At 43.3% G+C, this 17,634-nt stretch overlaps 1 pseudogene; it reads right to left on the bottom strand.

The window, feature by feature from the left end:
• Window positions 1-761: 761 nt before the first annotated feature.
• LOC124712816 lies at window positions 762-879 on the bottom strand (annotated as a pseudogene).
• Between the last annotated feature and the right edge of the window lie 16,755 nt (window positions 880-17,634).

Below are 17,634 nucleotides of genomic sequence, written 5' to 3'. Positions count from 1 at the left end.
CCTCACTTCCAGCGTGCAATCATAATGGGGTCGACTAATAGATTGCAATGACATCTAAAATAACAAATAATAAAAAACAATAAAGGTTCGGTTTTTCATAACTCTGTGACCACCTTTCCAGCTGAAGAGCACATTAGACCTCTTTTCTTACCATTGCACCTTCACTCTTTCTTCTATTATTTATAAAGGAAACTACAAAACAGGGTTCTGTTCGCCGCCGCCACTTCGACCCTAAAAAAATATCAGCACCACGTCAGGCGTTGGTTCCTAACTACCCCTATCCCAACAGATCTACCTAAACTGAAAAAAAGGAAAGGAAAGGGGGGGCGGACAGGGCAGGGCATCAAATGTATGTAACGGAGACGATGTTTTTCTTTTTTTCTCGAACCTGTGGAATGAAGTTCTTGAAGGTCGCCTCTGGTAGTGGAGAAAGTCATACACGTCTTCTCGAAATAAAGAGGAACACCGTGGGATCACTGGTGTCAAAAATAGTGCATCAGATCGACTGCTCATTGCAGGGACGTTTCTACTACGCGGCGAGTCGTAAAAAGCACTCTAAAGCACTTCGTCTCCAGGCCACGAGTGGCCTGCCGGGACCATCCGACCGCCGTGTCATCCTCAGAGGAGGATGCGGATAGGAGGGGCGTGGGGTCAGCACACCGCTCTCCCGATCCTTATGATGGTATTCTTGACCGAAGCCGCTACTGTTCGGTCGAGTAGCTCCTCAATTGGCATCACGAGGCTGAGTGCAACCCGAAAAATGGCAACAGCACATGGTGGCCTAGATGGTCATCCATCCAAGTGCAGACCACGCCCGACAGCGCTTAACTTCGGTGATCTCACGGGAACCGGTGTATCCACTGCGGCAAGGCCGTTGCCCACTCCAAAGGAAGTTGGAAAAGTATTGCATCTATTTCGGATTACGGACAATGGCACAATGACGTTCATTCGCGTAAGTCCAAAAATCGAGAATACTCTTCTCACCAGTGGCCAAAAAGTATCGATCTGCAAGGTCGCGTAACGGATTCACAGAGTGAGTCTTCGTCTGCATGTAGTACACGTCATCCGGCAACAACATCATGTGCGTTGTTATTCAGTCAATAGTGGCACGTGAGAGGAAGGCCAGAATTCGCGGGAGCAAGCACATCACGATAGCTTGGGCTGAAAGGGAACGCCACGACTCCCAGTAAGGAGTATCGATCCTTTTGGCTTGGAGACTCTCCAGGCGTCAGAAAAGTTACCGCAGTGATAACTGGCTTGTGGCTACCATACATTTATAACTACGTCGCTTTTTCATCCTTTGATGTCAGCTTTTCTGTAGTTTCTAATCAAAATTTGCCAAATGTTTCACTATTCGCCCACTAACATGGAAAGCTGTTTCTTTAAGTCGTCAATCATCTGACTGGTTTGATTGTGGCCCGCCACAGATTCCTCTCCTGTGGCAACCTCTTCATCTCATTCAACTCTCAGAGTAGCATTTGCAACCTACGTCCTCAGTTATTTGCTGGATGCTTTCCAGTTCCCGCCTTCCTCTACAGTTTTTGCCCTCTACGAGGTGCAGTCAAGTTCTAAGGCCTCTGATTTTTTTTCGCCGGACTGGAAAGAGATAGAAACATGCGCATTGTTTTAAAATGAGGCCGCATTCATTGACAATACGTCACAGAGATGGCAGCACCGTACGGCAGATGGAATTTTACCGCCAGTGGCGAGAATCAGAACTGTTTTAAATACTTGAAATGGCGACGTTTGAACAGCGTGCAATCATTCGTTTTCTGAATTTGCGTGGTGTGAAGCCAATTGAAATTCATCAACAGTTGAAGGAGACATGTGGTGATGCAGTTATGGATGTGTCGAAAGTGCGTTCGTGGGTGCGACAGTTTAATGAAGGCAGAACATCGTGTGACAACAAATCGAAACAACCTCGGGCTCGCACAAGTCGGTCTGACGACATGATCGAGAAAGTGGAGAGAATTGTTTTGGGGGATCACCGAATGACTGTTGAACAGATCGCCTCCAGAGTTGGCATTTCTGTGGGTTCTGTGCACACAATCCTGCATGGCGACCTGAAAATGCGAAAAGTGTCATCCAGGTGGGTGCCACGAATGCTGACGGATGACCACATGGCTGCCCGTGTGGCAAGTTGCCAACCAATGTTGACGCGCAACGACAGCATGAATGGGACTTTCTTTTCGTCGGTTGTGACAATGGAGGAGACGTGGATGCCATTTTTCAATACAGAAACAAAGCGCCAGTCAGCTCAATGGAAGCACACAGATTCACTGCCACCAAAAAATTTCGGGTAACCGCCAGTGCTGAAAAAATGATGGTGTCCATGTCCTGGGACAGCGAGGGCGTAATCCTTACCCATTGTGTTCCAAAGGGCACTACGGTAACAGGTGCATCCTACGAAAATGTTTTGAAGAACAAATTCCTTCCTGCACTGCAACAAAAACGTCCAGGAAGGGCTGCACGCGTGCTGTTTCACCAAGACAACGCACCCGCACATCGAGCTAACAGTTTCTTCGCGATAACTTTGAAGTGATTCCTCATGCTCCCTACTCACCTGACCTGGCTCCTAGTGACTTTTGGCTTTTTCCAACAATGAAAGACACTCTCCGTGGCCGCACATTCACCAGCCGTGCTGCTATTGCCTCAGCGATTCTCCAATGGTCAAAACAGACTCCTAAAGAAGCCTTCGCCGCTGCCATGGAATCATGGCGTCAGCATTGCGAAAAATGTGTACGTATGCAGGGCGATTACGTCGAGAAGTAACGCCAGTTTCATCGATTTTGGGTTAGTAGTTAATTAGAAAAAATTTGGAGGCCTTAGAACTTGAATGCACCTCGTACATATCCCTCCAGTACTATTTAAGTCATTCATTCCCTGATGTCTTAACAGATGTCATATCATCCAGTCGTTAAAGCCTTCACATTGTATGACTGCTTGCAAGTCTCCATACGAGACCTTATCTCTGTTATTTTGTCGTTAAGATTCTTTCGCGAGATGAACGTTGGACACAGTGAAAGCGTCCTGTAGCAACCTTTCATTAGTCCGGTAGCCCATTTTCACTAGCTTTTCTCTTTCTTTTCCCTGTTTCTTTTCCTCATAACTCTGATAGTGATGTGATTGAATGAATGTGGTTGTGTGTCACGTTGCTAGACGGTGGCGTAGTCTGCTGCACAAAGTCTGCGATAGTCATACAGATTCAGCAGCAGTTGTACAAAATAGCCAACTCTCGTAGTGGTCGAGTAGGCAAAGAGGTTTGGGCTACTTGTGAGATATCCATCTGCGTTAGGTTGGTGGCGGAAATGGCATCTTTGGGTTTTCCGGTCCACCCGGAGCGTGGAGGAGGCTGGAGATGAGAAAGGGAGGAGGCTGCCGCCCGTACGGGAAGCGTCCACAGCTGTGCTCCAGTCGAAGAAGGGTGAGTTAGACTGACCGCGTGGCGCCCTGTTACTTGGCGAGAGGAGGGCTGTTAGCTTTTGGTCTCGCTTTCCAACTCTGAAAGATTGCTTTGCCTTGTCGCAGCAAGGAATGCAAAACTTTGGCAGATTTTTCTTTTAGTAAATTTCTGTAGCAGACTTGGATCAGCCGGAAGAGCGCCACACAAAGGTATCGATAAGAAGTGAGCACTCGCTTCTGTATAAACATGTCTGTTTGCCTTTTCTAAATATTAATAGCTTTGCCTTCTCGTAAATTTGCCTTGCTTTATGTATCTTTCGTCCGTGGGGAGCCGACCACATGGTTGAACATTAGAGTTTGTTGGGCTACCGTCACTAACTGTCCGATCTCATGTTTGTTTTAAAGAATGTTAACTGTTCCTGATTGTGTGATGTGATATTGTTGCAACTTTGCCACGATACCTATAAATTGCATCTCTACAAACCACGTGGGCACGCGGGTGTACTGCGAAACGCGTACCGTTTCACGAGTTATTGCGATCAGTTATCAGGTACCAGCAGTTGTATGAATGATTCGAACCAATGATTTTAGTCGTAGATTATAACGGTGTATGTATCGATTTTCTTTAATGTTTTAGGAATTAATGTTATCAGAAATTGTGTACGTGCCTCACATCCATATCTTAGGAATAAATGATTTTATACACAATTTTCTCTTGCATTCCGAGGTTACATTTTTGCACCTAAGCCACTCACCTCGTAGCTTTCCTGTTAGCACATCCAACGCGTTTCCTTACGTACAGGTCCAGTGATTAGTTTCCCCTTTTATTTTAAAACAAATACTTGAGATTAAGTCTTATTTCAAGGTGTGCTGCTGGGAGCTGATCTTCTGCACAGTGTTCATGCATGTGCTATTTTATTTTAAATGGTTGATTCTCGTGGACAGTGCACGGGAAATACTATTAATGACATCGCATCCCCTATGAGCGATATCACGACGTACGTATTTTTATGAGTTTTTGGTCTGTGATCAAATTAATTTATTTTCCGACTCGGCCAAACCTTTGTTTAGTTGTATGGTTAGAGTCGGTGGCGATCCTAATCTTCTCACGTTAATTTCACAATCAATAAGCATTTCCATTCCCACTCTTAACGTAATAACCCGTAGAATCAGTTTAGTTACAACAGTAAACTCGTTCCGCAATCTGTCGCAAATTCTGGTCCTTTAAGCTTCTTCATTGATCGCAACTCTTTTATACCGGTGAACCCTGTGGGGAAGCAAGCACTTACCGCTATGTTCAAATGGTTCAAATGGCTCTGAGCACTATGTGACTTAACATCTGAGGTCATCAGTCCCATAGAACTTAGATCTACTTAAGCCTAACTAACCTAAGGACATCACACACATCCATGCCCGATTCAGGATTCGAACCTGCGACAGGAGCGGTCGCGCGGTTCCACAATGTAGCGCCTAGAACCGCTCAGCCACCCCTGCCGGCCTTACCGTATGTCTAGTGTGACGAGAGAGTGATTTTTCTCTGTCACTCGACCAAGTTCCAGACGACAGAGCCTAATTCATGTCGTGAATAGAGAGAACAAAGAAACTGCGCAATAATCTTACGTGAAATTAAATGGTTTAATATTGGTATTAAACTTGGCCACAGTATGTAACATGTCAAAGATTTCCAGTCCCGCCTTGATCCACTGTTAAATTTCTCCAAGAACCCAGTTAGTTTCATTTGGCTATAAAAACATTCTGCAAAGGTTGCCAGCAAGCTACCTTTCTTTACTTTTTGAAATATTTCACATTTTACGAAATCTCTAAAGCGCTTGACATTAAAGTTATAGGGTTCTAGCTGTGGAATTAAGTTCAGTTCTTCATAAAAACTTTCGGTAGGCGTTTTCGTGAACCTACGAGTACGTCCTTTATTTATTGAATTATTAAGAACAAAACTATTTTCGTGCCAAGAACTGTAAAAGTGAGTTAGTTTAAATTACGTTAGTATATAAGACGCAAAGGTAAATGACAGCACTGTATTTGGCATAAGTAACAATGAAAATGTATCAAGTTTCAGTACGATTTTGTAATTCAATAAGGGCACAGAGATTTGAAAGACATAACTGAGCATCTATCCTCGGTTATGTTTGAAAAACTCTGGAGGTTAAAGGTTAAACTAGGCAGAGAATTTATACAATATAAACAGAGTACAGATATATTTCGAGAAAAATTGAGTATTTTTAGGTCTTGAACTAACAACGATATAAAAAATTCTGTAGTCAAAAAAAGGGTGCCGGATGATTGCTGCTGCCAAGGCTGGAAACAATCTTGGAGCGAATGTTTCCTTTCGCCTTTCGCACTGCGGGTATATAAATACGGATGTGTGTGTACTGAGGAGATTACTTCATCATCATCATCATCATCAGTCATACAAAATATTTTACACTCCTCCATAGAATGCGCCGTGATTCTGTCCGCGTCCGTGTCCGCTTAAGCCTTGGGTGGCATTAATGACGACTGGCATGATTTTTTTTTAAAAAAAACGTATCTTGTATAACTTAAGAAACTGTATAAAACTGAGCTTACTCGGATTAATGATTTAATTTGCTATCTCGTGTTTCGTTTTCGATGTCCTTCTGTTTCGTGTGCCGAACTTTATATTATAGAGAAGCACGTGGCAAACGTCTGAGACTATTCTCCACATTTAAGGCGATAAATTAACTTTACGTGGATATAAACAAGGAGAATAAACCGTCGCTGAATTGTTTTAGTGCTGAGTACGATATGACAAGTTTTACTGATTTTCAAATCCCATTCTTGCGCGTATGATTTTCTATCAGATTATACCGCTCAATTAAACGACAGTAGACTTTTATTTATCGTCGTGATTCCTAACGCATCTGCATCATTATTAGAGAGATAAAACATTTTATTTCAGTTTCAGCAAGATGAATTGTGTGTGAAATGTGTGTTAAATCTTATTGGACTTAACTGCTAAGGTCATCAGTCCCTAAGCTTACACACTACTTCACCTTCATTATCCTCAGGTCAAACACATACACCCATGCCCAAGGAAGTACTCGAACCTCCGCCGGGACCAGCCGCACAGTCCATGACTACAGCGCCCTAGAACGCTCGGCTAATCCGGCGCGGCGATGAATTGTGCGCCTGTGGACTAAAGACTAGGAACAGTACGTTATTCATCACTGTCCAGCAGCTCGCACAAATATTTGGTTTGTTCATCAGCTCGTGGCGTTTTCCCATAACTTTAATGAACACAACAGCTACACGTAACAGAGACTTCAGTCCTCAATAATGTATTCTCCTTCACTGTTTACAACGTTCTGCCACTGCTGGGATAACTTTTCGATTCCGCGACGTAGAAATCGCGTGGTTTTGAGGTGAGGAACTCGTAAAGCCAAGTTCGGAGCGCATTTTCATCCGTAAAGAAAGTTCCCTGAAGGTTGTTCGGTAGAGAATGGTAGAGAATGGAAAATATGAAAATCTAAGGACACAGGTGGGTGCGGAATGACTCCAACCAACTCGTGTATAGAATTTTTTATCAGTCTAGCAGAACGCGGGCGTCGCGCAGTCTTCCTGGTCGTTGTTCTTGGATTTTGTCTGCAGTTGTTGACAATAAATTTCAGCAGTGATGGTTACCCGTGAAGCAATTCGCAGTATAACCAACCGCCGCTGTTCCACCAGTAATATAATAATCTTTTGCGTATGCGCGCATGTCTGTACAGGGAGTTGCTGTTTTGTTAGGGCTTAATCATTCCTTTATTTTCTTGTATTGGCGTAAAGACAATATTTCTCGTCAATAGTAACGATAGAGAATAGGAATGGTCCATGTTGTTCACGAGCCAATTGATAAGTAAGCAGAGTTGCACATACAGCCAACTGCAGATTTTTGTGACTTTGGCTTAGAGCACGCGGTACCCGGCTTAGAGCACGCGGTACCCGTACCCCGATTTTTGAACGTTCCCCAATGAACGCAAATGGTGGAGAAATGATCACATTTCATCACATTTACCAGTTTTCGTGGATCGTTGGGGATTAATGCTTTTAAATGATCTTCATCAAACCCGATGGCTTTCCTGACTGTGGAGAGTGACTTATGTCAAAACGATCCTTCTCAAAACGAGAAAAACATTTTCTTGCCGTGCTCTGTCGAATGGTAGCATTCTCATGTACGGTGTAATGTTTTTGGATGCCTCCGCTGCTGTCATCTCTCTACTGAACACAAACAGAAGAATATGTCGGAAATGTTCCAACTTCTCCAACATCCACAGCTCCACTCCCTGTTTCCAAATGACAAAATGATAATACGCAAACTCAAATAGCAACAGTGAACTGCAAACAGCGAATGGCAATCCACAATTGAACCCATAGCAACCGTAATATCAACATGCAAAACAAAAATGCTACGAACTTACGCAATACACTATAATAGCTTTCAAGTCCTTTTAAGAGGCCGTAGCATCCAAAAACCGCACAATGCTACCAAACTATTCAAATTATAAAACCAACATTAACAAACCACAAATGTAGTTCTACCTGCCGACGCACAATCCGACCGGTAACAAATTTGGCAGCCAACCTCCGACGCCTTCTTCAGTCTGACCTCGCGGGAACCTCAGACAATCTAGCAGTACTCATGAATGAATCACGTAATCAGTCTGTACGCAATCTCCTTTGTAGGTGAGCCACACTTTCGCAGAAATCCACCGATAAACCATAGTCCGCTGTAGGAAAGACGTTTCCTACCTACAGTTGATCGTAAGTGCTCGTTACGTTTCATGTCGTTTTTCAACGCGACAGCTAGGTTGGAGTATTTAATCGATGCGCTTCAGGCAGCCATCCTATTCGCACAAATGCACATTTATTCACATCTAAATTAAGCTGCCACTCATCGCACTAAGCAGAAATCATCTCCAAGTCATCCTAAATCGCATTATAGTCATTCAGTACAGACATCCCAGTACACAACAGCGTCATTGGCAGTCTCTGATTGCTGCCTGCCAGGGGCGGATTTCATATGGAAATTTTCAAAAATATGGATAATTTTTCTTGTGTTACCGTCCGCTTAGGGTCCATTCTGCGTAAAAGTGAGCTGTTCGAAATTTAGGCTCAATAGAATAAATGAAAAGGAGAGCCCATGGAAAATCAAAATCCCAAGAAGGCAAGACAAGTAGCTAAGAGGGCGGAACAAGCTGAACCATTAGCTCTTACGACTCAATCCGGACCACCGCAAAACTCTTTCACTTTCGAGGAGCGGTAGCTTAGTTTCCAGCTCGTTCATAGGAGTTGACTTATTTGTTCAGGTACTGCTTTCACTGAATAACTGGAAGGAAACTACCACCAGACAGATAAGCGTTAGTGGCTCATATTTAAAATTTGCGGATATGTAGGTTAACTGTGACACTAGCTGTGCGGCAAATGATGATTTATTGTGCAAAAGCACTAATTACGTTACTGGAGCTGAGAAACAGCATACTAAAATTAGTAGCTTTCCGTCAACAACAGGGGAAAGTACAAAAACATTCGGCAGGTCATTGTAGATTCAAAAGCAAAAAGAAAATTTTTTCCCAAAAAACTGACGAGATCGCACATGATACAATTTTGACTATCGTCACTATTGAAGAAGATAACTAGTATTTATTCAGTTACGGAGTGAAAGAAAACCCAAGCACCTTCACTAGAATCGATCACCAGTTTAAAAAAATTTAAAATGATCTCTGAACCATCCCAGGTAGCAAAGGAGAGGCCTGAGCAAAGCGAATATGAAATCCAACAGTTACATCAATTATGTGTATTTCTGTGCTCATACTCTAAATTTGGCACTTGAATGTGTTCGAAAATCAGTCCGAGCACAATGCAAGGTACCACTACGTTCCAAAAAGTCTCTCGCGAAAATGCGATTTTTCAGCTGTCATATCTCGGGTTCTATTGGTAACAGAGGAAAGGGATAAAATGTTTTGGATATGCATTGGCCTAGAGAACATTTGTATCCCTATCGGAAGAACGGGCAAACTGTAGCTATTCTACAATATAGGGTCAACATATAAACAAGACACATTTTCATCAGTCCAGGCAAACTGAGCAAATCAGTTGGTTCTTTTGTGACGATGAGCCTTAGGCGACTTATAAAAGCATAATTTGTTTATTAGCGGTTCCTGAGAAAACCCTGAAAAGCCATGATTTTTGGGTACTAAAAATACCAGTTGTGGGGTGGCCACTTCTATAATGTCTGTTCATGGCAAATCACTGAAATTTTTGCCATGTGTTTTTAAGAAGATGCTGTCGGGGAACGTAGAAACATTTTTCGGTACCATCATCCGTTACCAAGATCCACGTGTTCAAACACACAGCACTTACGCACATAAAATACGTACGTAGTATCCGTCTGAGGCGTAAATGCATATAAACTGACGCAGTGAACACATGGAAAGAATTCTCGGGTCATCGCAAAGACACTGAGGTCACCAAACCATGTTTTTAATCGCCATTTTTCACCAATAAAATTTGATAATGCTCTGTCTGTGTATAACAAGCACTTCAAGGCTATGTAGGCTATCTTGAGCTAAAAACTATTCCACGGTGCCATCTGTCGCCGTAAGTATCTTAGGAAGATTATTTCGTCATATGTAACTCTTTGTACTTGCAAATCAAACACCTTACTTTTTCTTATACTATGAGTGCAACCTAAAAATGTTGTGAATTTTTATGTCAAGTTCTATAAAATTAAATTGTGTTGGACGGGAGACGATTTTGTGTTAATCTTACATGATACGTACTTATTTGTTGTTTATGTGTCAAAATACGTAAATGAGTTAAATTACATAAGTAAATTGTCTAAACCTCACTGAGCTGTAATATTCGTTTTATACAAACAGTAGACGCCGCTATTAGAGGAAAAAGGGAACCAGATGAAAAAAACTCCAGTCAGAGCACAAAAAAGGCGAATATGCTCCTCTTGAAAAGACTGACAGAAAAGTAGGGAACCAGCAGCCTAAGTTCTCATTCCGTCTTTCTCACCAAAACTCTTAGCATGCAATGGAATGCAATTTGTCTCAGTATTTTTCCTAATCACTGTGTATGTCATTCTGTGCCTCTTCTGAAACGAAAGCACAAAATCTGAATGTCAGTATTCTTTTAAAATATTATTAACTAGCTGAGTACCAAGTACTGCCTGGGTATGTATTCACTCCACTCTTCTTTTAGTACATCTGCACCTACTTGCTCTCTCTCACCCATCTCCTCTTCCCCCTCTCTCCATCCATCTCCCTCCTTTTTTCTCCTTCCTCTTCATTATCTCTGTCCGTCCCATATTCTCCCTTTCTGTATCACCTTCTCCCTATTCCTTTGTCCAACTCCTACTCCACCTTACCACTGTCTAACTCACATTCGCTACCCCCCCTCTCTCTGTCCATCTTCTCCTCCACTCTGTCTGCGTCCATCTCCTCCTCTTCCCTTTCTCTGTCCATCTCTCACTCCGCCCTCTCTATCCATTTCCTCCTCCCCCTTTCTCTGTGCAGCTCTTCCTCCCTCTATCACTATTCATCTCATATTTCCGTCTACCAATCTCCTCCTCTCCCTATTTCGGTCTCCTACTCCCCCTTATCAATATCCTCCTTCCCCTCTTTACGTCTATCCTCTCTTTGCCCTATCAGCGTCTGTCCCCTCCTTCTGTCCTCTGTCCTCCCCCTCCATTTCTCCATCCATCACCACTTTATCACCTCAACCCCAGGAGGAGGTAAGTGGTTTTCAACCTCACAGATGTGTTTCCTGATAGTAAGCAATATGTGTTGCAAGTTCGGTTAAAATCGATCCAGGTGTTTAGAAGGAGATTTTTAACAGCAGATTCACGTAAGTACGCAATGTCATAAGCATTTCACACATATTTAACGTATTTCACACATGTATGTGCAATAGATCACCTGTCTCTCTAGCGAATTTTGCCCTATTGTTTGGTTCCACACAACTCAATGTTTATGACGTCATATCGTTTGAACCATTTGTCGTGCAATGACATAATTTTTCAAGGTCACTCTATGGTAAATGGGTGTACAGTCTGCAAAATGTCTTGTGGATAGAGTTATCAGTAAAGATGTAATAAATTAAAACGTTATACATGGTGCGGAAGATTTACTACATGAACAGCGAAAATGTAGTATTCAACATTTTTTTTCCTTTTATCGCGTTGTGAGTGTTGTCAGAGAAAAAATACTGAGATTATGTGCAAAGTCTGTGGACAGCTACTAAGTGCTCTCATTCTCAAATACTGAATTAATATAACATAGGTATTTGCGTGTCGTGAGCTGCACTTGTTTTCCACACCGACGTCCACCCCTTTGAGAACTAGGTGGTTGTCAACCCCACAGAGTAAGGCAGTAAGCGAAAAGTTTATCATGTTTGGTTGAAATCGACCTAGTGGCTTAGAAGGGGATGTGGAACATACCCACCTGATACATTTCTGTGATATGTATCGATATTAGACTATCTGTCGTGAAGCACTGCTCTACAAACGTTAAGGAAGAGATAGATAAATTAACATAATACACTGAAGAGCTGAAGAAACTAGTACACCTGCCTGATATCGTGTAGGGCTCCTGCGAACACGCGGAAGTGAGGCAGCAAGACATGGCATGGACTCGACTAATGTCTGAAGCAGTGCTGGCAGGAATTAACACCGTTAATCCTGCAGGGCTGTTCATAAATCCGTAAGAGTACGAGGAGTTGGAGAACTCTTCTGAACAGCACGGTGCAAGACATCCCAGATATGCTCAATAATGTTCACGTCTGGGGATTTTAGTGGCAACGGAAATGTTTAAAGTCAGAAGAGTTTTCCTGGAGCCACTCTGTAGCAATTCTGGACGTGTGGGGTGTAGCACTGTCCTGATGGAATTGCCCAAGTCCATTGGAATGCACAATGGACATTAATGGATACAGGCGATCAGACAGAATCCTCACGTACGTGTCACCTGTCAGAGTCGTAACTAGACGAATCAGTGATCCCATATTACTCCAATTGCACTCGCCCCGCACCATTACAGAGCCCCCACCAGCTTGAACAGTCCCCTGCTGACATGCAGAGTCCATGGAATCGTGAGGTTGTCCCCATACCCGATACAATTTGAAACGAGACTCGTTCGACCAGGCAGCATGTATCCAGTGATCAACAATCCGATGTCAGTGTTGACGGGCCCAGGTGAGGCATAAAGCTTTGTGTCGTGCAGTCATAAATGGTATACAAGAGGGCCTTCGGGTCTTAAAGCCCTCAGCGATAATGTTTCGTTGAATGGTTGGCATGCTGTCTCTTCTCGAAGGCCCAGCATTGAAATATGCAGCAATTTGCGGAAGGGTTGCACTTCTGTCACACTGAACGATTCTCTTCAGTCGTCGATGGTGCCGTTCTTGCAGGATCTTTCTCTGGCTGCAGAGATGTCGGAGATTTGATATTTTACCGGATTCCTGATATTCACGGTACACTCGTGAAATGGTCGTACGGGAAAATCTCCACTCCATCGCTGCAGTGTCCTATCGTACGTGCACCGACTATAACACCACGTTCGAACTCATTGAAATCTTGATAACATGCCATTTTAGCAGCAGTAGCCGATTCAATAGCTTCGCCAAGACACTTCTTGTCTTATATAGGCGTTGCCGACGGCAGTGCCGTATTCTGCCTATTTACGTATCACTGTATTTGAATACGCATGCCTATACCAGTTCCTTTGGCACTTCAGTGTATATTAATAACTCAGGAGAAATGAATGAATGTGTGAGAACATGTTGCCAGAAATCCATAAGTGGTTGTATACGAGGAGTTGCTGTGCACTGAGGTGGTGTTCAACTCTACAACACGGCCCGGAGACAACGTTTGAATGACTTCACACGGGGAAGAATCATTCGGGAAATCTAAGAAGGATAAGGCGGGCCTAGAGCAGTCCACTAGTCTGGTACTGCCCAGAGCGTTTCATGTGCGTGGGGAGCGTACCGAAACGCAGGCACTCTTTCCCAAAGCAGAGGTGGTGGTCAGTTACGATCACCTACAGCAGGAAATGACCGTTACATTTTGTAACATTGAAGAAAGGACTCACGTCAAGCAGCAGTTTAACTGCAACCACGTCTACCAGGATTGCAAGGCACACAATCTCACGCTCCACAATGAGACGGTAATTGCGTCGGACCTCTATGCGCGTTGACCGGTAAGTAGTGGTCCATTCACGTCCGCACATCGGCGACTCGGTTTTCGATGATGCCGACTGAACTAACGAGGAGTGGGGTCTTACGTTCTTCTCAGATGAGAGCAGACTGAGTGTTAGAAGTGACTCTGGGTGTATACTCGTACGGCGAGAGGGGGGCGCAAGTAATGCACCCAGGAACGTTGTCGGGCATTACCGTTTTGATGGTCCAAGGGATATGGTGTACTGAGGCCTAGTGTTGCATGGGCGTACTGACCTCTACATCTCTGAAAACGGCACAGTCGCCAACCAACGTTATTGTGACAGAATTCTTCCCGAAATGCGTCTTTTTGTGGGTGCGTTTAGCCCTGACTTCATTCTCAAGGATGAAAATGCGCGACACATCGAATATCGTATGTGGAGGAGCTCTTGGGGTGAGAAAATATTCAGTACATAAACTGCATTGCTCCAATTTAATTCCCATCGAGCTCATGTGGGATGCGCTGGGGACCCGTATTGCAACATGTCCACTCGTACCAATGACTGTCAGGCAGTTGTCAACCGAGCTGATGGACGAATGGGACTGCCTACTACACGAACCTATCTACGTTGGCACCAGCGTGGGAGGACATTGCCGAGGTCACATTGGCGTCCGTGGTGATAATACGCTGAAACCTGATAATTAAAGAAGGCAGGATTGGGTTACGATTGTGGACGGCCCAAATCAATTACTACTGGTTTGCTGGCAATTTCATACATTTATTTTAATGAATAATTTTTGAAAATAAGCCAGTGAGATCCCAATCAAAATTTTAAAGCAAGTAACCGCAATCACGGCTGAAGGCCTTTTAACGCCAAAATGGCAATTATAAAAAATTTAACAAAGGTACTGTCAAACGGTGAATGGCACAGCAAAAGTTAATTTTAAAAAAATATTAGATCACCAAGCAGGTGGGACAAATGATGGTGACTTAATAATACAATAATGATATAAAACACAAGGGCCAGTGGCGGACGGTGCTCCAGGAATCGACCTCTGAGTAGGTCACACCCAAAAACACTTCCGCGAGCAAAGAGAAAGGCAGCCAAGAATTACATTCAGATCACAAGATGGTAACTCGGACTGGTGGCAGTCTAACGAGCGACTAATGATAATCTTGGTGAGGCTACCTGACATCTAACAAAACAAATGCAAGATGTAAAATTACGCCAAAGCTGGAACCGGCTGTCTGGGCTCCGCCTGCAGAACACTGTGCTAAGAGCGCCCGGAACAAGAAGGAATGACTACCACTAAGGTAGAAGAACGCCACCAGCCTACACAAGAAGTTGTCAAACTTACAAGCCTTACCAGACAGCGGCGGCAAGGCGAGGAAACGTTCACTGCCGTTACATACACTAACCCCCAGGGCAGGTAACTGGGTCGTTAGCGGCCACAAGAGAGAAAAATACCACTGGTTGAACTTAACAATGTAAGAAACTGAAAATAGTAAATAGTTATTAGAAGCTCAGGAAAGCTAATCACATCCGCCTTCCTCATGTACTCCACTCGCTGTCTTTCGCCTCGGCGACACTATGAGCACCAACACGAACTCAAGTCACTGGAGAATCGCGAGATTTCACAGTGGTGCAGGTTTATCTACGTGAATTACAATGCACTCAACTTAAACATGCAGGATCCGGTTTCGACGAGGTCGTGCTTCCTCGTGACCACTGCCCTTCCATCCGGCAGTCCATACACGTTGTGGCGGCTATTGTATATCATCAACATGGACAAATGCAATGAATATGGATGATATGATACTCTATGGTATTCTGCGGTTTGAATTCACTCTGTTTTTTTTAGCAGATGCATTGATTTGATTTTTTAAATGATACTGACAATATTATAAACATGTATAACGCATTATACATACTACAACTTCTCCCGGATAATTATTTTGTTCAAATTGCACAAGAATTCCACCTGACGCAGTGTAATAATGTTGACTGTAAGTTGTGTTCATGTCACTAAAATTACAGATCGTACATCAGAGCTTTTATAATTTTTGTCTTCGATGGATTTAATTATTCTTTGCAAATTGATCACGAAAAGTAACCACAGAATACCACCCGCACACAACACTGAGGTATGCTACCAGAAATATTTTTCTCCGTGATTCGTGCGTTGTTTAATTTTGGCCTCATACATCAGCAATGAAATCTTGTTCAACAATAAATACCATCAGCACAGTTCTTAGAAAACGCAGTCTGATTCGATTAATTTTTTCTTTTATAAATAGAGTTCAGTACCGCCGGTGCACATTTATTTCTTACACATCGGAATATTGTTTGCAGTTTCAAGCAATTTAAATTTGCCACGGTGATGAAAGTTAAGATGGCGGCAAACAAAAGATAGAGGATTTCTTTTTTAATTAAGATTTTCCTTTGCTCAATAAATAATTAATCATTTAAATTGGTGCCACCAATAAAAAAATATTAAGTTGTCTTGCAAATTAGTTTAATACAAACCCATGCTATTTTCTACTAGAAGTACAGACGAAGTTGCTATATAATCGCAACTAACAATGGCTGCGCTTCTTGCAGCTATGATAAAACAATTAATAAAAAATTATAATTAAAAGAGGAAGTGAATTTTCAATAATTAAACATAAATAGTTTTAACGCATTTGGCTCTATTTGTTTTTACCAGCAAATGAACATAAAAGTACAATAGTTTTACATTAAATGTTTTTCATTCAACAGACCTCAAATCGATTCGCGTCTTGCGTCGGCGACGTACATCAGGAGAAGGCGACAAAAGGGTACAAAACAAAAGAAAAGAATGACATAGATTCACAAGTTCGTCAGTTTCCAGGCGAACTTGGAGCGACTGTAGTAAAATTATTGTTTTGTCATAATACACCGCTAATGTAGTTTCCAGGTGCACTTGGAGCGATTGTAGTAAAATTATTGTTTTGTTATGTAGTTTCCAATCGTGCTTGGAGGTAGGATGGGGTCTCGACCGGTGGTGGTTCAAATGGCTCTGAGCAGGATTCGAGCCTGCGACCGTGGCGGTTGCGCCTGAAACCTGTTTTGTCTCTGTTTTACATAATTATCATATTTTTAAGAAATAATTACATAATTTAATGAATATTATTGAGTTACGTAATTTTCCACGCGTTCGTATTCCACTCGTAATAAAAAAATATATATATCTTGGATGTTATAACGTCACCAGCGGTCCCGACGTGTTGTCGCTCTGCGCGGACCTCGCTGCTTCTCCGTCCCCAACCGAACTCCTCACTCACATCACATGGAAGAAGAACGAGGTCGCTCCAAAGATAGGGCAGCAGATCTACATATCGATAAGCGCCGCTGCTGCCACCGGTAAAGCTTTGCGCAGATGTGTTTGGCAGTGTCTCTTAGTATGCCCGTCGATTGTGTCGCATCGCTCTTTCCAATTTTGAATGAACAATGAGCAAGTAAAGATTCGTAGGGAATAGAGTCTCCCGCCAAGTATGAGGGCCCGCTAAGAGATTTCGCCTGTGTCATGCAGCCCACATAACACAAATGGCTCTGAGCACTATGGGACTTAACATCTGTGGTCATCAGTCCCCTAGAACATAGAACTACTTAAACGTAACTAACCTAAGGACATCACACACATCCATGTCCGAGGCAGGATTCGAACCTGCGACCGTAGCAGTCGCGCTGTTCCGGACTGAGCGCCTAGAACTGCTAGACCACCGCGGCCGGCCACATAACACAACTGTCGTACAGTTCCTTCTTGATGCCAATTCCCGGCCGCACAGCGCAGGCGCAGTAAAGACGCTCCTGCAGTGTTTCTGATGAGAAGTGTTTGATCACCCACAATACAGTCCATAATGCCCCCCACCCCCACCGAGTCTCCTCTGCGCTCACAAGAACGGCTGGCTATGAAGACAACAATTTTTCCACAGACAATCAGCTGCAGATAACTGGCCGAAAGCACAGACGGCTGCTTTCTACGACGAAGATATTGGAAGGTTAATACAACACTAGGACAAAATACGAAGTTGGAGCGGCGACT

This window comes from Schistocerca piceifrons, chromosome 8, assembly GCF_021461385.2.
Source record: "Schistocerca piceifrons isolate TAMUIC-IGC-003096 chromosome 8, iqSchPice1.1, whole genome shotgun sequence".
Lineage (NCBI taxonomy): Eukaryota > Metazoa > Arthropoda > Insecta > Orthoptera > Acrididae > Schistocerca > Schistocerca piceifrons.
The sequence above is the reverse complement of the archived record's forward strand: the minus strand, read 5'-3'. Positions and strand labels throughout refer to the sequence as shown.